Raw genomic sequence first — 21,866 nt, forward strand, 5'->3', positions numbered from 1 at the left:
CCGTCATCCTATTTTCTGGCCAGCACTGATTCATCTGACAAGCTTTACAATGCTACTGCTTCCTTCTGTCCTGTTCCATTTTCACTTGTCCAGGGTTTTCTCTGTTGGAGATTGCATTCCCCAACAGAAAGTAACATCTGTGTGCTCCTTTACTATCTGATGTGACTGAGTGTCAGAAATGTAGGATAATTCATACATTAAAGCCAGATCACCATCCTACAAAGCCAGCACTGAGTATAGTAGGTGGAATATGCATTAGCACTTAATAAATGCTTATTGAAAAAATACCTTTTGCAGTCTAGACAGGTTCACCTGTTATCTTCCACTCATGTACTTCACTTCTATAAGGAAGTACTTGTTTATACTTATGCTTCTGGAAAGTATTCTAGAATGTAATTTCATGTCATTGTGTATTTTTTTTTCTTTGTTTATTTGAGCTTATATTATGCATTGGCTCATTTGTTAAATATGTGTAGAACAAAATGTCTGCTTGCTAATGTCCAGTCCAAATATAATTCTATAATCAAAATTTGCAAGTCATAAAATGAAAACAGAGGTGACATTTCAAGCTGAGCTATTTCTTCCTGAATATGAAAGTTTTAAGGGCAAAAGATATGTCTCTCAGCTGCCACTGTATAGAACATCTTACCTGTCAGGGATGCTCAACATTTGTTAAATGAGAAACTTAGCATAAGGTTCTATAAGTTAGAATTTTGATCAACTCATTGAAAGTGAGTACAGATGATGGAGTATGTAGAAAGGGATGATACATACAGCCCAGCGAACTGCAGCTAGTTATGTTACTGTAACTCTCCCAGATCTATAATTCAGAGTATCACAGCTTGCATAACATTCATCAGACAGAAAACAGTAATTACAAAGACATAATGAAAGGATGATTTTCAGAGAAGGCTCTTTGGTGTATTGGATGTCACAGTAGGAAACACATTTTTGCAGCTTTTAAGAAAGATGAGCACCACAGGTATTGGCATGCTGTCCAGCAGCCAGGTCTTCTTTTATTAGCATCATTTCAGATAGTGTTGGATTCAGCTGAAATTGGAATGTCATACTAAAATGTATTAAACATAATCTAAATCAAATGATTAATCATCATAAAACATGTATGTTTCTTGTTGAATTGTCTACTAATAGGCATCCTCACAAATAACATTTGATATGAAATAAGTAAAATAAATGAAGAAATGGAATAACCCCACTGGGGACCTGGCAAGCCTTTGCCTGGATCACATTTATTATATCAACAGGGTCGTATCAACTGAGAAAATGGTGACATTTCATAGGTTAAATGATGTCAAAACATGAAAGTTCAGTAATTTATGGCAGATGATGTTTGGTCATCTTCAGTGTAATGACAGCAAACACAAAGAACAGAACCAATGTATGCCAAGGTTCATTGGCTGTAACATATTAATGGAATACCTGATTAAATGTTCAAATGTGGCTATGTTGATTTACCTTTTTGCAACTTATCCTGAATATCAAAGTATTGAATAGTATATTCTTTATTGAAAATAACCATTCAGTAATCTAGTGCAATGTCATTTGCTGGAAGCTGATTGATCAAGGTTTGTTGATTAAGCCAAATTTATTGGAAATAAAATTGTATTTCACATGCAAATTCATGTAATCAGTTTTTCTTTCAAATTCATTTTTGTACTAATTATTGTATATTGATCAGCAGATCAATTATTTGAATGATGACTATAAGTTATTTTTACTGTCTAAACAGAAGGAGCAATATGTTTATCAATGGAAAGAGCAATATGTTTATCCTGCATTCATTTTTAAGGTAATGAGGGGAACTCCCTGATGGTCCAGTCATTAGACTTCGTATTTTTGCTGGCAAGATCAGTGAACTAAGATCCCCAAAGTGTCCAGGGCAATCAAAAAAATAAAATGATTAGAGACACATTTTATAAATTTTGGAAGGTATGGAGTGAGGATGTCTGATTCTTGATCCAAAAACCAATAAAATTGTAGCTATAACTTATAATTATAATTTTTATTAAAGCTATTTGGGTCTGAATTATTCCTTGAAAGTTCATGAGTTTTCTTTTTGTTAAAATGTGTTTTAACCAAATTCTTAAGTTTTGAATAAATTAAAATGCACTTTAAGAAAACCTACAAAAAAGTACAAAAAAGTTTTCTAAGTATTAATATGCTATTTATTACATTTTAAAGTCAGATTTAAAAAGAAAAATTTCTTTTCTCCTAAAAATACTGTTTCACAAATTAGATTGTTGAGCACATCAATGAAATTGCAAGAATTCTACCAAAAGTTGGATGGGTGATGTATTTACAAAATATAGATTCAGTCTTCAAGATGTCAAAAAAGTCAATACTATAAAAGATAGACTAATAAGTTTATCTTTGCAAATTTTGTGTATAAAAAATAAGAAATTGTTTATCAGAAAACAATTTCAGTTTGCTGACATAAGGTATGCTAATATAAAGTCTATATGGGTTAGCCTGCTAGCTAAGAAAAACGTAGACTCATTCTGTTAATATCTGGATTGAGGAGAACATTTGACAAAATGCTTCTGTGGCAAGGTACTCTTATGTTAAAGGCAAGATCACTTTAAAAATACTTGTCTTTTTAATAAAATTTAGTCTGTACATTAGTCACAAATCCAGATATTGCAAAAGCAAACAAACAGAAACACAAAACAAAACACATAGAAATACTACTCAGAAATGCAAAGGAAAGATCTGTCAGTGCATACAACAGCATCGGTGGATATCAGTCTTATAGAGTGAAAGAAGTGAAATGATGTCTCTCAGTCGTGTCCAACTCTTTGCAACCTCATGAATTGTAGCCTACCAGGATCCTCTGTCCATGGGATTTTCCAGGTAAGAATAGTGGAGTGGGTTGCCATTTCCTTCTCTAGGAGATCTTCCCGACCCAGGGATCAAACCCAAGTCTCCTGCATTGTATGCAGATATTTAACCATTTGAGCCACCAGGGAAGCACTTTGGTGGCTCAGTGAGCCATAAAGTGAAAGAGGCCTGACCAAAAGAGTGTATATTGTATGATGCAATTTATAAAATAAAAAAAAAAAAATAAAGCAACACTATAATGACAGAAAGATCAGTGGTGCCTCAGGATGAAGGTAGGGGTAGGGAAAGACAGAAGAGTGGTATTAAATTCAAGGCTTAAATATGTGCAATTTATTCAGTGTAATTTTTATGCTGCTGTTGTTGGGACACTAAGCCATGTGTGACTCTCTGCGAATTTGTGCACTGAAGCATGCCAGCCTCTTCTCTCCTCCACTATCTTCTGCAGTTTGCTCATTTAATTTTAATAATTCAAGGTATTTTAGAAAACACTACAAAGATGAAATAATGAAAAATTTGGCACCAATGCAAAACAGTGAACCAATATAGCTTACCAAAAAACAAAACATCATCAGAATGTTATCAAACAGTTAAGATGGTATAAGTAGGAATCAATAATCTTGCTATATGGCAGAAACTGACAGGCCTTAAGGTCCTTATTGATGCCAATAAGTCATGTCTGTAATTAATGAGGACAAAAGACAATAGTACAGGGCAATTAAATGTTGGAAACCCTGACACAGAAGGTTTTTAGAAGATGAATGGAAATTTGAACCATTTGCATACATGACAAAAAACCATCCTAAATGAATGCTGAGCTAAAATCAGCCACATGGAAACACACATGGAAATAAATGAAACTAGTGGTTAAGAGATGGAGAATGAGATAGTAAGAAAAAGCTTATCTATAAGATAAATCCTAAGTCTTAGACTTTTTAATTTTATCTTGATAAATATCCATGTTTCAATCAAACATGCAAAACATGCTGCAAAAACATGCTTTCATAAACCACCACACTTGTGGAAGTCCAGTCTACTTACTTTACCTCATAAAAGCATCCAATTGTAGTAGATAGGGTGGCTTCATGTTACTGCTCTTAGAATTTAAACATAGTGTTGTATTAAGGTCCATAGTAGGCATCATAGTTTTCAGTGCTGGAGACAAAGACCAAAAAGACAAACAGAGTGAAAAGAGGTGTAAGAAAATAAGCCACATGTGTGAAAATATTTCAGTCTATCCTTTGTTATATGAAACATGGTAAAGCAACTGGGAGGAAAATTGTACCTGGAACATCTTCACCATCATGAAGACAAAGGACACTGTGGATTCTAAACCCCACATAAATGTTAGTCCTCATTTGTTCCCATCAGCTGTTAAGTAAAATGGGGGTCTAAATTTGTACTCAGCATCTGAATTGCAAGAGACGCTTAATGTGAAAGTTTATGTTAAATCTATCAACGTTTAAATGATGACAATATTTTATTGCAGATACTTCTGTTTTATTTTATAGCATTTTTCACATTTTAAATAGGTCATCTTTTTTTCTGCAATAAAGTGAAGTTGATCTGTGTCCTTTATATGCTTCCTATTTGAGATAAAATGATACTTTTGTACATTGTGGGGTTTTATCCACTTGAAATTATGGTAAATAATAGGTTGTGTTATAGGACTCTAAATTTATTCTTGTTTATCTAGGTGAAAAGCCAACTGTAGCCTCATTTATTTAATAACCCATCTTAATTTTCATTGGATTTAATGCTATCATTTTTTAAAATACATTTATTTCTGTGCCATTCTTTAGCAAGCTATTATACTCAGTGTCTTACATTACTTGGCTCTGGGAGTCCTTTACTCTTTTAATTATAATCACATTAGATCTGTTGTTTGCTTCTCTTTAATGTAAATTTGATATCATTATTCTTCCACAACATTGTCTTGGGTATTCTTGACCATTTAGTTGTCAGTAATTACTGTAACATAATTTTGTCAAAATAATGATAAAAGACCTGCTGGAATGATGGCTAAGGTTGCAGTCAACCTGCAGCTGAATGGATAAAGCACTGCCCTTCCTTGGGAAAGATCTTTTTATACATGAACCAGCCATAGTCATCTACCTAATGCAATTCCTCTTTAAAGTCTTCCAATGCATTATAATTCCTTTATGAAAGACTTTCATACCTTGTGTTATATTTATTTCCATGCTTTGTAATTTGCTTTTATTATGAATACTGTTATTTTAAAATGTGTATATACATTTTACCAGTATCCTTGTTTATAGGAATACTACTAATTTCTGTATTAGGACCTTGTATTCAGCAACACCGGTAAACTGAGTTCTAAAAATTAGCCTGTAGTCTTTTGGATTTTCTCTATGTATAATCAAATTGTCTCCAAATAATGAAGATTATTTTTATTTCTACTCAATCTATCTGCTCTATATTTATCATAGTTTTCTATAGTATTTGTTCCCTAGTACTTCTAGTAAAATGTTCAATTATTGCAGTGAAAGCAAGGCACCATTTTATGTTTCTAACAAAAATAATCATTTTTAAGTTTTATGTTCTCAGTTATCTAGGAGTTTTCGGTGAATATGTGCTTAATTTTATATAATTTGTGTATTTAATATATTTATACATTTTTAAAAGCTAAGCATAATTGTGTTGCTATGCTATTATTAAATTATACTTTTCTGATAACTAGTATCGTATCACTGAATTGTTTATTAACTTGTTATATTAATGTTTTATTTGAAATATTTGTAGTTTGTAAGATAAAAATTGACTTTTAGTTTTTCTTTCATTATACTTAAAATGTTTGGTGTCAATGTTATAGAAGTATAATAAAATGATTCAGAGAGCCTACATTATTTTTCCATTGTCTGAAACATTAAAAATTGAATATCTCAAAATTTGAATCAAATTCAAAAACAGGTATAACTGCATTCATGTTTTCTATTTCTTGTGTAAATATATTTAGTTGTTTATACTTTTATAGAACAGTATTTATCTATAATTTCTGTTTAGTGGTACTATATGATTTAGAGCATTTTAGCATGACCTTAAATATTTTATTTATAATTGTACAAAGTTTTTCATTCTCTAACTTGATCTTGAGAATGGTTTGTTAAGTCTTTTTTCTAACAGATTTTAATAAGATTAAATTATTTTTAAAAAGTTAATTGAAATATAGTTGATTTACAGTATTGTGTCAATTGCAGTTGTATAGCAACTGAATCAGTAATATATATTTTTGAGATTATTGTCCATTGTAAACCATTATAAAATATTGAATATAGCTCCCTGTTCTCTACAGTAAATCCTTGTTGCTTTATGATTAAGTTGTTTTAAAGTGTTATCAAAGGTTAGCATTTGATTTTGATCTTTTATTTTCTAGTTTATTGATTTCACCATTCTGAATTTCTATATTCAAATTTATGAGTGCTTAGTTCATTTCCTAAGTTGTTTAGTTTAATTGTTAACCAATTTTCTTTTTCCTTTATATGCATTTTAATCTATTATTCCTTACATATAATTTTATCTAAAAACCTACAATATATTAATATCTAAACATATATGGATATTTATACACTTTTTACTGGAGAAGGAAATGGCAACCCACTCCAGTAATCCTGCCTAAAGAATTCCAGGAACAGAGAAGCCAGGCAGGCTACAGTCCATGGGGTTTGAGTCAGGCATGAGCAACTATCACTCACATAAACTTTTTAAACTTTTCATGATTATCAACTCTAAAAACAGACTGATCCATATTACAAAATGATGTTCATTTTTCTTTATCATAAATTCCTTCCTATAAGCTCTCACAGTCTCCAATATCAGACCCTCTCACACTCTATTTTTCTTGATTCGTACAACAAGCATTATATATTCCTTTCTCTTTTAATATTTCAAACATAAGACCACATGAATCTTATTGTATACATTCTGTGCACCAGTATCTATGGTCCTTTCCATCCCTTCCAGTGCCTGGTGTTACTGTTCCAATCCTCCTAAAAGTTGATGTGCCTCTCAATTCAGAGGTGAGTCAGATCTTTAAAACAAGTACATTTCACTTTAAAAATACATGAGAGCAAAATGTGTTTAACCAAATAGTAGGATACAAGACAGATCACCCATCTTAACTTGCTGTGGATGTGAAATGAACATTTACCAAACTGATCTCTTATTGCCTCTTTCTGAAGTTTTATTTCTTCGTAACCTAAGGCAATACACTTGCTGGTGTTTTTATTACTCACTTCAATCAACAACCTGTTTCATTACACATTATATGTCTCAAATGGAACCTCAGATCTGGAGCTTGGCTGCAGATGGGGCCAGGCCTCCTGAGAGACTCCTGAAAGGTCTGAGTGGACCAGATGTGGGTGGGCTCTCAAGGATCAGCAGTATCACTGCTGTCTTGGGAAGTTTTACATTTTCATACAAGCTGCAGAGATTTATGGAAGTATCCGAAACAATTAGAGCAATGGACTGGGTGTTTTCCCTCTCACTTCTGTAAATAAGAACGCTTATCCGGGGGCTGGGGTGGGGGGGAGAAGGTAGTGGGTGGTCTGTACACACAGCCATGCCCACCCACACGTGGCCTTCCTTCCCAGACCTGAGGGGTGGTTGACAAGGGGCTCCTCCAGCTGTGTACAAGTTTCAGAGGGACTCCACATAATGGTAACACATGACATTTTTTACTGAATCAAACCCTGGTGATTGCATTTGCAATTTAATTAAGGCAGCCTTATTTTTAGAGTTTGCATTGAAAGCCTTGGAGGTAAAGAAGCAAAGGCTTCCTCTCACCACCCCAGAAAGAGACAACAAATCAAAGTCTGAAAATAACTAACAGAAGGGCAGATAGGTAAATGATCCTAGAATTAAATATAGCAGCAAATTTCATTCTGATCTGTGCTATTTGGAGGAAGAGTGACATTACATTTTTCATGTTTACTTTTTCAGAGTCCCTGGAAGGCAGAATGCAGCTTCTTTTCAACCCTGGGAAACTTGGTAGGTATGAAACTAACACCACCTTGAAGAGAGTGAAACTTGTTCCTTGCTGCAAATGGTCTTCTTTACCCTGTTTAGAAGCTGACACCTTACTCTACTGTTCATCTTCTTTGACTTGGCAAAATCTCCTTGAGACTCCAGTAGGTTTTTCATGTAAATACTTTTTTTTTTTTCAATTTTAAAAAGTACTTTTTATAAAGCACAAGTCTTGTCCTTTTTAAGAAGCAATTTATGAAATCAGAGAAAAGATTTGGACGGAGATAATTTCTGGCAGTCTTGCAATTAAAACAACTAGACACAGCATGTTCTTCTGATTAATTGTCTAAAATATCTAAGTTAGCAACTGGAGGTCACTTGATTGTAAAGTATAAATGAACATATATTTCCACACCATACCAATATACTATCTTTAGTTTGTGTGTCTGGTTTCCCAATTTGAAGGAGGGGTGTCAACCCACACTCACAGTCCTTTGGTCTCCCATCCTTGCTTCATCCCGTTGATGGAAATGAATGCCCATCTCTAAACTGGCTTTCTAATTTCAGGGATTCCCTGATAGCTCAGATGATAAAGAACCCAACTGCCAATAGAGGAGACATGGTATCACTCCCTTGATTGGGAAGATCCCTTGGAGAAGAAAATGGCAACCCACTCTAGTACTCTTGCCTGGGAAATTCCATGGACACAGGAGCCTTGTGGATTACATTCCATGGAGTCACAAAATGTTGGATATTACTTAGCAACTAAACAATAATAAACACCTATTTCATTTTGGGTTTCTAGAAACTGTTAGCCTACTAAATATCTATGGTGATAAAAGAAACTTTCCCATTGGGCATGATTTAGATTAATATGATATTTTATTTTTCATAATGACCATGGTGTCATGGTACATGTCTTCCATGGTGTAACATGTAATTGAGGGAAAGTTTTTGAAAAGTTTGTTTTAGCTCAGTTCAGTCACTCAGTCACGTCTGGCTCTTTGATATGCAATGGACTGCAGCATGTCAGGCCTCGCTGTTCACCAGTAATGCCCACTGTGTACCCAAACTCATATCCATTGAGTCGATGATGCTGTCCAACCATCTCATCCTCTGTCGTCCCCTTCTCCTCCTACCCCCAATCTTTTGCAACACTAGGGTCTTTTCAAATGGATCAGCTCTTCGCATCAGGTGGCCAAATTATTGGAGTTTCAGCTTCAACATCAGTCTTCCCAATGAACATCCAACACTGATTTCCTTTAGGATGGACTCGGTGGATCTCCTTGCAGTCCAAGGGACTCTTGAGAGTCTTCTCCAACACCACAGTTCAAAAGCATCAGTTCTTCTGTGCTCAGCTACCTTTATATTCCAACTGTCACATCCATACATAACTACTGGAAAAACCACAGCCTTGACTAGATGACACAAGCTGGAAACAAGATAGCCAGGAGAAACATTAATAACCTCAGATATGCAGATGGCACAACCCTTATGGAAGAAAGCGAAGAACTAAAGAGCCTCTTGATGAAAGTTGAAGAGGAAGTGAAAAAGTTGGCTTAAAGCTCAACATTCATAAAACTAAGATCATGGCATCTATTGGCAGCACTTTAACCCCATCATCTTTCAGGATTTGAAATAGCTCAACTGGAATTCCATCACCTCCACTAGCTTTGTTAATAGTGATTCTACCTAAGGCCCACTTAGCTTCACATTCCAGAATGTCTGAGTCTAGATGAGTGATCAAACCATCGTGATTATCTGGGTCATGAAGCTCTTTTTTGTACAGTTCTTCTGTGTATTCTTGTCACCTCTTCTTAATTTCTTCTGATTCTGTTCAGTTCAGTTCAGTTCAGTCTCTCAGTCGTGTCTGACTCTTTGGGACCCCATGAATCACAGCACACCAGGCCTCCCTGTTCATTACCAACTCCCAGAGTTCACTCAGATTCATGTCCACCGAGTCAGTGATGCCATCCAGCCATCTCATTCTCTGTTGTCCCCTTCTCCTGCTACCCCCAATCCCTCCCAGAATTCGAGTCTTTTCCAATGAGTCAACTTTTCGCATCAGGTGGCCAAAGCATTGGAGTTTCAGCTTTAGCATTATTCCTTCCAAAGAAATCCCAGGGCTGATCTTCAGAATGGACTGGTTGGATCTCCTTGCAGTCCAAGGGACTCTCAAGAGTCTTCTCCAACCACAGTTCAAAAGCATCAATATTTCGGCACTCAGCCTTCTTCATAGCCCAACTCTCACATCCATACATGACTGCAGGAAAAACCATAGCCTTGACTAGACAGACCTTAGTCGGCAAAGTAATGTCTCTGCTTTTGAATATGATATCTAGGTTGTTTATAACTTTTCTTCCAAGGAGTAAGTGTCTTTTAATTTCATGGCTGCAATCACAATCTGCAGTGATTTTGGAGCCCCAAAATATAAAGTCTGACACTGTTTCTACTATTTCCCCATCTATTTCCCATAAAGTGATGGGACCAGATGCCATGATCTTTGTTTTCTGAATGTTGAGCTCCTCGTTTTCACTTTCATCAAGAGGCTTTTGAGTTCCTCTTCACTTTCTGCCATAAGGGTGGTGTCATCTGGATATCTGAGGCTATTGATATTTCTCCTGGCAATCTTGATTCCAGCTTGTGTTTCTTCCAGCCCAGTGTTTCTCATGATGTACTCGGCATATAAGTTAAATAAGCAGGGTGACAATGTACAGCCTTGACATACTCCTTTTCCTATTGGAAACCAGTCTGTTGTTCCATGTCCAGTTCTAACTGTTGCTTTCTGACCTGCATACAGATTTCTCAAGAGTCAGGTCAGGTGGTCTGGTATTCCCATGTCTCTCAGAATTTTCCACAGTTTATTGTGATCCACACAGTCAAAGGTTTTGGCATAGTCAATAAAGCAGTTAGGTCCATACAATTTTTGTCCTTTATTGAGCCAATCTTTGCATGAAAATTTCCCTTGGTATCTCTAATCTTCTTGACGAGATCTCTAGTCTTTCCCATTCTGTTGTTTTCCTCTATTTCTTTGCATTGATCTCTAAGGAATTCTTTCTTATCTCTCCTTGCTATTCTTTGGAACTCTGCATTCAGATGCTTACATGTTTCCTTTTCTCCTTTGCATTTTGCTTCTCTTCTTTTCACAGCTATTTTGAAGACTTACTCAGACAGCCATTTTGGTTTTTTGCATTTCTCTTTTTTTGGGGATGGTCTTGATCCCTGTTTCCTGTACAATGTCATGAACCTCTGTCCAAAGTTCATCAGGCACTCTGTCAGATCTAGTCTCTTAAATATATTTCTCACCTTCACTGTATAATCAAATAATTTGATTTAGGTCATACATGAATGTTCTAGTGGTTTTCCCCAATTTCTTCAATTTAAGTCTGAATTTGACAATAAGGAGTTCATGATCAAAGTCACTATCAGCTCCTGGTCTTGTTTTTGCTGCCTGTCTAGAGCTTCTCCATGTTTTCCTGCAAATAATATAATCAATCTGATTTCGGTGTTGACCATCTGGTGATGTCCATGTGTAGAGCCTTGTGTTGTTGAAAGAGAGTGTTTGCTCTGACCAGTGTGTTCTCTTGGCTAAGCTCTATTCCTCTTTGCGCTGATTCATTCTGTACTCCAAGGCCAAATTTGCCTGTTACTCTAGATGTTTCTTGACTCCCTACTTTTGCCTTCAAGTCTCCTATAATGAAAAGGACATCTTTTGGGGATGTTAATTCTAAACGGTCTTGTATGTCTTCATAGAACCATTCAACTTCAGCTTCTTTAGCATGTCAGGGCATAGACTTGAATTATTATGATATTGAATGGTTTGCCATGGAAACAAACAGAAATTATTCTGTAGCTTTTCAGATTGTATCCAAGTAGTGGGATTCGGACTCTTTTTTTTTTTTTTTTTTTATGGTTATGGCTACTCCATTTCTTCTAAGGGATTCCTGCTCATAGTAGTAGATATAATGATCATCTGAGTTAAATTCACCCATTCCAGTCCATTTTGGTCAATTCCAGTCCATTCTCAGTCAATTTTGAGTTTACATGAAATCTAAGCTGGAATGTGTGGCAGGAGGCATGTAGAAAATGATTTATTTAACAGGAATTTGTACAATGTCCCGGCACCTCCACTAGGGATGCAGTGATGGGCAAAACCAACTTGTGCTCTGAAAGACATTCCAGAGAGGCTGCTAGAAGATAGAAACTTGTCCATAGTGGAAAAAAAAAGTTGTTATTGAATCAGTGCCAAAGTGAAACTTAGAACCAAATTTTAATTCACTTTCTTAATTTAATTACATTATTATGTCCCAAATCAAAGCCAGCCTACTGTATGGCCCCACCATACATGTTAACAAGACAAAGTACAACTAATGCCTACTCCTTACCCATTCTCAGCTCCCTCTGTGTGGATGGCATCATCAAATATGTAGGTGGACATGCCATGGAAGAAGTATTTTCTTTGATGTTCCCTTGACTCTTTTTGCCCCACATCAATTCTACCCTTTTTCATCTCCTAATGCTCAGTCTTCCTTTTCTGATATATATTTGTAGTACTTCTCTCCATTTCAACCTAATTTCCCAATGTTAAGTCACCATCCTTTTCCCCTTAGACTCCTTTTATAAGTTTTGCAGTATATGGAGATCCATGATCCATTTTTTGACTACACAATTCTCTGGGAAATCATCCTTGCCTTTGTAGAGTTTTCTGATGATATGAGTCTTGCCTTCAGTTTAGGAGAATTCAGTACTGTGTTTTGCATTTCAGACTCTGTATTTCAGATACATAAATTCAGACTCTGCACTTCAGATACATGAGTGTGAGCTGGGCTCTACCAATCAGACATGAAGGAAGATTTGAAATTTCAATTTAAAGGGAAGGATATGGAATCACCTCTATCATAGCAGGACACAGGAATATGCTGCTTTCAGGGACAGAAGTGTGGAGGGGGTTCCTGACAGTAGAACCAGATGCCCAGCTGAACTGAGGGGTGGCTGCAGTGATGTCCCACTGAGCAGTATCCCTTGGATAGTTACTGCTCCACACTGAGATTGTGGAGAAACTGAAGGGAAACCCTGAGAAACATTTATAGCAACTTGGCATCAGTACAACATACAAGAGCTTGATTAATTAAGCAGGATCCTAACCAGGGTTTTCTCAAATTCACAAGATAAGTTGCATGGGGTGAGGGCTGTAGAAAATCCATGCTTTGTAGAACCATGTTGATATGTGTTAACATTTTAAGGTTAAGTTTTTAAACTGTGACTGAGAAATGGCTTACAATCTGAGAAAACATTTGTGTGATTAGTGAAAGTGAAATCTTTAGGAGTATAGTGTTTCAAAGATGGGTCATAATTGTTTCACATTTTACAAAAATTGTCAGTGAATAAGGTAATGATCTGGGTATTGTATACCTGAAAACAGTTGTAACAGGGTGTCTAATAAAAGCTGCTTAAGATTTTCAAATGTATTTTTTATCAAAGAAGATCCATGCATTAGAAAATAATGAACTTGAAACCACATTCTTTGGACATTTTTAAAATATCTGTAAAATTGTTGACCTTGGTAAATTATGAATAATTAAATTAAAGCAAATTTTGAAGGTCAGTGTCATTTGCCTCAATAATGATCATCTTTATAAATGAATGTTTTGTGTTTGCTTAAATTACTTTAAAATCTCTTCTTTCAGTCAAATATAACTCTGTAGGAGACTTTTTCCTGCTATAATTTTAATTAAAAATAGAGCATAAAAACCATATATGTATAACTTACACTTGGCAAGGGACATTGTCATCAAACAATTCAAAGCAATTAAGTCAAGATTATTTATCACATTAAAAAAATTGATGCATTTGACATTCATTTAAAATGAATGCCCAGATGGTTTAATATGGTGATCACTGGTTCCTTTATAACCTTTTGTTTAATTTTGCTTGTGAAACAATTAAAAGTTATAAGTAATTATTCTCTGAATTCATTATTTGTATTAGAACACCAGAGGGAAAAAATGTGTTTATATTTTGAAACTTTTTCTATGTTGCTGCATTACATTTTCTGTGATCATATGTATTTAAATGCAGTTAAGGTATGTTAAATCTAATAGTGAAAACTTTGAACTTACATTTTCTGTGTTTTTCATGTTTTGTTTTCTAATAGTTATATGTATTGTATTTGATGAAATATGTTTTCATTCTTGATATATATGTGTATATGTAATTATAGGATATGTATTTATATTTATTTCAGTGTACATTATGTGAAATGTCATGCTGGATGAATCACAAACTGGAATCAAGATTGCCCAGAGAAATATAAGCAACCTCAGATATATAGATGATAGCATTCTAATGGCAGAAAATAAAGAGGAACTAAAGAGAGACTGAAACCATACTCACAGAAAACCAGTCAATCTAATAACGCTAGGACCACAGCCTTGTCTAACTCAATGAAACTAAGCCATGCCTGCAGGGCAAGCCAAGATGGGTGTGCGGGTCATGGTGGAGACGTCTGACAGAATGTGGTCCACTGGGAAAGGGAATGGCAAATCACTTCAGTATTCTTGCCTGGAGAACCCCATGAACAGTATGAAAAGGCAAAATGATAGAATAATGAAAGACGAACTCCCCAGGTCAGTAGGTGCCCAACACGCTATTGGAGATCAGTGGAGAAATAACTCCAAAAAGAATGAAGTGATGGAGCCAAAGCAAAAACAATACCCAGCTGTGGATGTGACTGGTGATAGAAGCAAGATCCAATACTGTAAAGAGCAATATTGCATAGGAACCCGGAATGTCGGATCCATGAATCAAGGCAAATTGTAAGTGGTCAAACAAGAGATGGCAAGAGTGAAGGTAAACATTCTAGGAATCAACAAACTAAAATGGACTGGAATGGGTGAATTTAGCTCAGATGACCATTATATCTACTACTGCTGGCAGGAATCCCTCAGAAGAAATGGAGTAGCCATCATGGTCAACAAAAGAGTCCAAAATGCAGTACTTGGATGCAATCTCAAAAACGACAGAATGATCTCTGTTCATCTCCAAGGCAAGCCATTCAACATCACAGTAATCCAAGTCTATGCCCCAACCAGTAATGCTGAAGAAACTGAAGTAGAACAGTTCCGTGAAGACCTATAAGACCTTTTAGAACTAACACCCCAAAAAGATGTCCTTTTCATTATAGGGGACTGGAATGCAAAAGTAGGAAGTCAAGAAACACCTGGAGTAAGAGGTAAATTTGGCCTTGGAATGCGGAATGAAGCAAGGCAAAGACTAACAGAGTTTTGCCAAGAAAATGCACTGGTCATAGCAAACACTCTCTTCCAACAACACAAGAGAACACTCTACACATGGATATCACCAGATGGTCAACACTGAAATCAGATTGATTATGTTCTTTGCAGCCAAAGATGGAGAAGCTCTATACAGTCAACAAACACAAGACCAGGAGCTGACTGTGGCTCAGACCATAAACTCCTTATTAAAAAATTCAGACTTAAATTGAAGAAAACAGGGAAAACCACTAGACGATTCAGGTATGACTGCAATTAAATCCCTTATGATTATACAGTGGAAGTGAGAAATAGATTTAAGGGCCTAGATCTGATAGATAGATTGCCTGATGAACTATGGAATGAGGTTCATGACATTGTACAGGAGACCAAGATCAAGACAATCCCCATGGAAAAGAAATGCAAAAAAACAAAATGGCTGTCTGGGGAGGCCTTACAAATAGCTGTGAAAAGAAGAGAAGTGAAAAACAAAGGAGAAAAGGAAAGATATAAGCATCTGAATGCAGAGCTCCAAAGAATAGCAAGAAGAGATAAGAAAGCCTTCTTCAGTGATCAATGAAAAAAAATAGAAGACCAAAACAGAATGGGAAAGACTAGAGATGTTTCCAAGACTATTAGAGATACCAAGGGAACATTTCATGCAAAGATGGGCTTGATAAAGGACAGAAATGGTATGGATAAAACAAAAACAGAAGATATTAAGAAGAGGTGGCAAGAATACACAGAATTGTACAAAAAAGATCTTCACAACCCAGATAATCACAATGGTGTGATCACTAATCTGGAGCCAGACATTCTGGAATGTGAAGTCAAGTGGGCCTTAGAAAGCATCACTACAGACAAAGCTAGTGGTGGTTATGGAATTCCAGTTGAGCTATTTCACATCCTGAAAGATGATGCTGTGAAAGTGCTGCACTCAATATGGCAGCAAATTTGGAAAACTCAGCAGTGGCCACAAGACTGGAAAAGGTCAGTTTTCACTCCAATCCCAAAGAAAGGCAATGCCAAAGAATGCTCAAACTATCACAAAACTGCACTCATCTCACATGCTAGCAAAGTAATGCTCAAAATTCTCCAAGCCAGGCTTCAGGAATACGTGAACCGTGAACTTCCTGATGTTCAAGCTGCTTTTAGAAAAGGCAGAGGAACCAGAAATCAAAATGCCAACATCTGCTGGATCATGGAAAAAGCAAGAGAGTTCCAGAAAATCATCTATTTCTGCTTTATTGACTGTGTCATAGCCTTTGACTGTGTGGATCACAATAAACTGTGGAAAATTCTCAGAGTAATGGGAATACCAGACCACTTGACCTGCCTCTTGTGAAATTTGTATGTAGGTCAGGAAGCAACAGTTAGAACAGGACATGGAAGAACAAACTGGTTTCAAATAGGAAAAGGAGTATGTCAAGGCTGTATATTGTCATCCTGCTTATTTAACTTATATGCTGAGTACATCATGAGAAACGCTGGACTGGAAGAATCACAAGCTGGAATCAAGATTGCCGGGACAAATATCAATAACCTCAGATATGCAGACAACACCACCCTTATGGCAGAAAGTGAAGAACACCTAAAAAGCTTCTTGATGAAAGCGAAAATGGGGAGTGAAAAAGTTGGTTTAAAGCTCAACATTCAGAAAATGAAGATCATGGCATCTGGTCCCATCACTTCATGGGATATAGATGGGGAAACAGTAGAAACAGTGTCAGACTTTATTTTTTGGGCTCCAAAATCACTGCAGATGGTGACTGCAGCCATGAAATTAAAAGACGCTTACTCCTTGGAAGAAAAGTTTTGACCAACCTAGGTAGCATATTCAAAAGCAGAGACATTCCTTTGCTGACTAAGGTCTGTCTAGTCAAGACTATGATTTTTCCTGTGGTCATGTATGGATGTGAGAGTTGTACTGTGAAGAAGGCTGAGTGCCGAATAATTGATGCTTTTGAACTGTGGTGTTGGAGAAGACTCTTGAGAGTCCCTTGAACTGCAAGGAAATCCAACCAATCTATTCTGAAGATCAGCCCTGGGATTTCTTTGGAAAGAATGCTGCTAAAGCCTAAACTCCAGTACTTTGGCCACCTCATGTGAAGAGTTGACTCATTGGAAAAGATTCGGATGCTGGGAGGGATTGGGGGCAGGTGGAGAGGGAACGACAGAGGATGAGATGGCTGGATGTCATCACTGACTCGATGAACGTGAGTCTGAGTGAACTCTGGGTGTTGGTGATGTACAGGGAGGCCTGGCGTGCTGCGATTCATGGTGTCACAGAGTCGAACATGACTGAGCGACTGAAGTGAACTGAAAGACCCTTTTGATGAGAGTGAAAGAGAGGAGTGAGAATATTGGCTTGAAACTCAACATTCAAAAAACTAAGATCATGGTATCCACTCCCATTATTTCATGATAAACAGAAGGGGAAGAAGTGGAAACAGTTACAGTTTTTATATTCTTGGCTCAGAAGTCACCGTGGATGTTGACTACTGCCATGAAATTAAAAGATGTTTTCTCCTTGAAGGAAAAACTATAACAAAACTAGACAGCCTATTAATAAGAAGAGATATCAGTTTGCCAACAAAGACTCCTCTGTTCATGGGATTTCCCAGGCAAAAACACTGAAGTAGATTGCCATTTCCTTCTCCAAGGGATTTTTCCAACCCAGGGATTTCATCCTTGTCCTCTTCATTGGCAGGTGGATTCTTTACCACTGAGCCACCAGGGAAGCCCTGTTTTTCCAGATCTCTGGTCAAATGGTACTTCCCTAACATAGTATTCTGTGAACACTTCAGGCTTGCTTTGCAATTTGTTTCAAGTTTTCATATCACCCTGCATCTTCATTTCATATTTTTTTAAGGAAGGTGGTTTTTGAAAAGCATTTCCTTCTTCCATTAAAAGTGTACCACAACATTTTTGCATTATTTTCTCTATTGTCATTAATGCTAAGCCCTGTGCCAGGCAAAAAAGAGTCAAAAGTCACAGAAAAACAGACTTATGTACACATACACAAAACTGGAAAAATAGATTGTCAACCTACTCAAAGATCAAAAAATATATTTAGAAAAAATCATTTGAAAATTAAATATTTTAAAAATTGTACTTAATAAAAGTTATGTTAACAACAGTTCTATTGAAGCATTGTTGATTTACATTGTTGTGTTAGTTTCAAGTACACACTAAAGTGACTCAGATATATATGTTTTCATATTATTTTCCATTATCATTTATTACAGGATATTGATAGATAAATAACAGGGTCTTCCTGTGCTGTACAAGAGAATTCTTTTTAAATCTATTTTACATATAGAAGTGCATATTCACTAATCCCAAACTCTTAATTTACTCATCTCCTTTCCCTTTGCTATCCATGTTTGGTTTCTGTCTGTGAATGTTTCTGTTTTGTAAGTAACTTCATTTGTATCATTCTTTTTTTCCCTTGTGGCTCAGCTTGTAAAGAATCCACCTGGAATGCGGGAGACCTGGGTTCAATCCCTGGGTTGGGAAGATCCCCTGGAGAAGGGAAAGGCTACCCACTCCAGTATTCTGGCCTAGAGAATTCCATGGACTGTATAGTCCATGAGGTCACAAAGAGTCAGGCACGACTGAGCAAATTTCACTTCACTTCTTTTAAATTATTTTAGATTCCACATAGAAGCAATGTCATGTGATATATGTACTCTGTCTGACTCAGTTTACACATTTGACAATCCCTTAGGTCCATCCATATTTCTGTAAATGGCATTATTTCACTCTTTCTAATGGCTGGGTAGTATTTAAATATTACTTCAGATCAGTTCAGTCACTCAGGCGTGTCTGACTCTTTGCGTCCCCATGAATCTCAGCATGCCAGGACTCCCTGTCCATCACCGACTCCAAGAGTCTACTCAAACTCATGTCCATCAAGTCAGTGATGCCATCCAGCCATCTCATCCTCGGTCGTCCCCTTCTCCTTCTGCCCCCAATCCCTCCCAACATCAGGGTCTTTTCCAATGAGTCAACTCTTCGCATGAAGTGGCCAAAGTATTGGAGTTTCAGCTTTAGCATCAGTCCTTCCAATGAACACCCAGGACTGACCTCCTTTAGAATGGACTGGCTGGACTTCCTTGCAGTCCAAGGGACTCTCAAGAGTCTTCTCCAGCACTACAGTTCAAAAGCATCAATTCTTCATTGCTTGGCTTTCTTCACAGTCCAACTCTCACATCCATACTTGATCACTGGAAAAACCATAGCCTTGATTAGACAGATCTTTGTTGGCAAAGTAACATCTCTGCTTTTTAATATGCTATCTAGGTTGGTAATAACTTTCCTTCCAAGGAGTAAGCGTCTTTCAATAGTGTGTGTGTATATATATATATATATATATATATATATATATATATATATATGCTTCCCTAGTAGCTCAGTAGTAAAGAATCTGTCTGACGATGACAATGCAGGAGACATGGATTTGGTCCCTGATCCAGGGAGATCTCTTGGAGAAAGATATGGCAACCCATTCCAGTGTTCTTACCTGGGAAATCTCATGGACAGACTAACAGAACAACAATTATATATATATATATATATAATATGTATATAATATATATATATATATATGTATGTGTGTGTGTATATATATATATATATATATATATAAATAATATGTATGTATATATGTATGTGTGTGTATATATATATATGTATGTATGTATGTAAATATTCTAACAATGGAAGTTTAGGGTGTTTCTACATCTTGCTCTGTATACAGTGCTGCGATGATCACTTGGGTGCATGTATCTTTTTAAATTAGAGTCTTGTCTCTTCTGGACATATGCCCAAGAGTAGGATTGATGAATCATATAGCAATTTTATTTTTAGTTTTATAAGGACACTCCATACTGTTCTTCATAGTGCCTGCATCAATTTGCATTCCCATTAATACTGTAGGAGGGTTCCCTTTCCCTGTATCTTCTCCAGAATCTATTATTTGTAGACTACTTCATGATGGTCATTTTGGCTTGGGTGAGGTGATATCGCACTGTCATTTTGATCTGCATGTCTGTAATAATTAGTGGTGTTGAGCATTTTTTTCATGTACCTATTGGTCATCTGTATGTATTCTTTGGAGAAATATCTAATTAGGTCTTCTGCCCATTTTGATTGGATTATTTTTTATATTGAGTTGCATGAGCTATTTGTATATTTTGAAAATTAAGCCCTTGTTTGATACAAAATTTCCAAATAGTTTTTACCCTTCTTGGCTTGTGTTTTTGGTCTGTTTCATTTTCATAGTTTCCTTTGTTGTGCAAAATCCTATAAGATTGATAAGGTCTCATTTGTTTACTTTTATTTTTATTTATTTTTCCTTGGGAGACTGACCTAAAAAACACTGCTGTGATTTTTGTCAGAGAATGTTTTGTCTCCATTTTCTTCTAGGAGTTTTATGGTGTAATGTCTTATACTTAAGTCATTAAGTCATTTTGACATTACTTTTGTGTGTGGTGTGAGGGGGCTTCCCATGTGGTGCTAGTGGTAAAGAATACACCTACCAATGCAGGAGATGCAGATTTGATCCTCGAGTTGGGAAGATCCTATGGAGATGGGAATGACAACCCACTCTAGTGCCTGGACAGAGTAGCCTAGAGAGCTATAGTCCACAGGGTTGCAAAGAGTCATACACAACAGACTAGCACACTCTCCCACATGGAGGTGAGCAAGTTTTCAAAGGTCATTGATTTATATGCATCTGTCAAATTTCATTTTAATGTATTTATTTTAAATAATATTATACTTAGCATGGAACCACCGATTCTACTGTCTTCACAATAACTATGCTGTCTCATCTCCGTTTATTGCTGCATCGGAGATGGTGACCATCTTATGTCCCATATTCGTCATCTCCTGCTTTCCAAAAGTTAGCATAGTTTTTACTTTATATTATTCTTAGATTTGCATAGTATGTATATTAATTTTATATTAACATAGCATTTTTAAAGATACACAGAAAGTTCCTGTGTAGTTTTGCTTATTATTAACATCTTGAATTAGAATGATCATTTGTACAATTAATGAACAAATATTCATATACTATTATTATCACAAATCTATACCATGTTCAGATTTTCTCAGTTTTTACCCAGTGTCTTTTTTCCTATTTAGTATCCTATCTAGGATGCCATATTGCATTTCCTCATCATGTCTCTGTTATATTACTTTAGGCTCTGACAGTTCTTCAGATTCCCCTTCTTTTGGATGGCTTCAATATTTTTGAGAAGTACTTGTATAGTGTTTTATAGAATGAATTTCAACTGGACTTTATGTGACATTTTTCTCATGATCCTACTGAGGTTGTAAGTTTTGAGAGGAAAATCTCAAAGTAAAGAGCTACCACATTAAATAATATCAAGTTATACTATCAATGTGACTAATCAGTATTGATCTTGACCTTAATCATCTGGCTTTCCACACCCTAATCTTTAGAAGTACATCACTATGCCCAGTACATGGTTAAGGTTCAGAAGTGATGCTCCATCTTCTTGAGGGGACAGTATCTGCATCAATTATTAGGCATTCTTCTGGATCAGAGACTTGCACTTTTCCCCTGGTTATTAATTTATATAGCATTAATCTTTATCAGCATAGACTCATGGATTTTTACTTATACTAAGCATGTAATCCAGTGTAACATTATTTTTTGCTCAAACTATTCCAGCTTTCATTATTGCAAACAGTTTCATCTGGCTTCTTAGTCCCTATTTCATT

The 21,866-nt window shown here is 36.2% G+C and overlaps 1 pseudogene; it reads left to right on the plus strand.

Annotated features, from left to right (window-relative positions):
• The first annotated feature begins 14,454 nt into the window (after positions 1-14,454).
• On the plus strand, positions 14,455-15,369 carry LOC138079831 (craniofacial development protein 2-like; annotated as a pseudogene).
• Positions 15,370-21,866: the final 6,497 nt, after the last annotated feature.

Source organism: Capricornis sumatraensis, chromosome 5 (genome assembly GCF_032405125.1).
Source record: "Capricornis sumatraensis isolate serow.1 chromosome 5, serow.2, whole genome shotgun sequence".
NCBI lineage: Eukaryota > Metazoa > Chordata > Mammalia > Artiodactyla > Bovidae > Capricornis > Capricornis sumatraensis.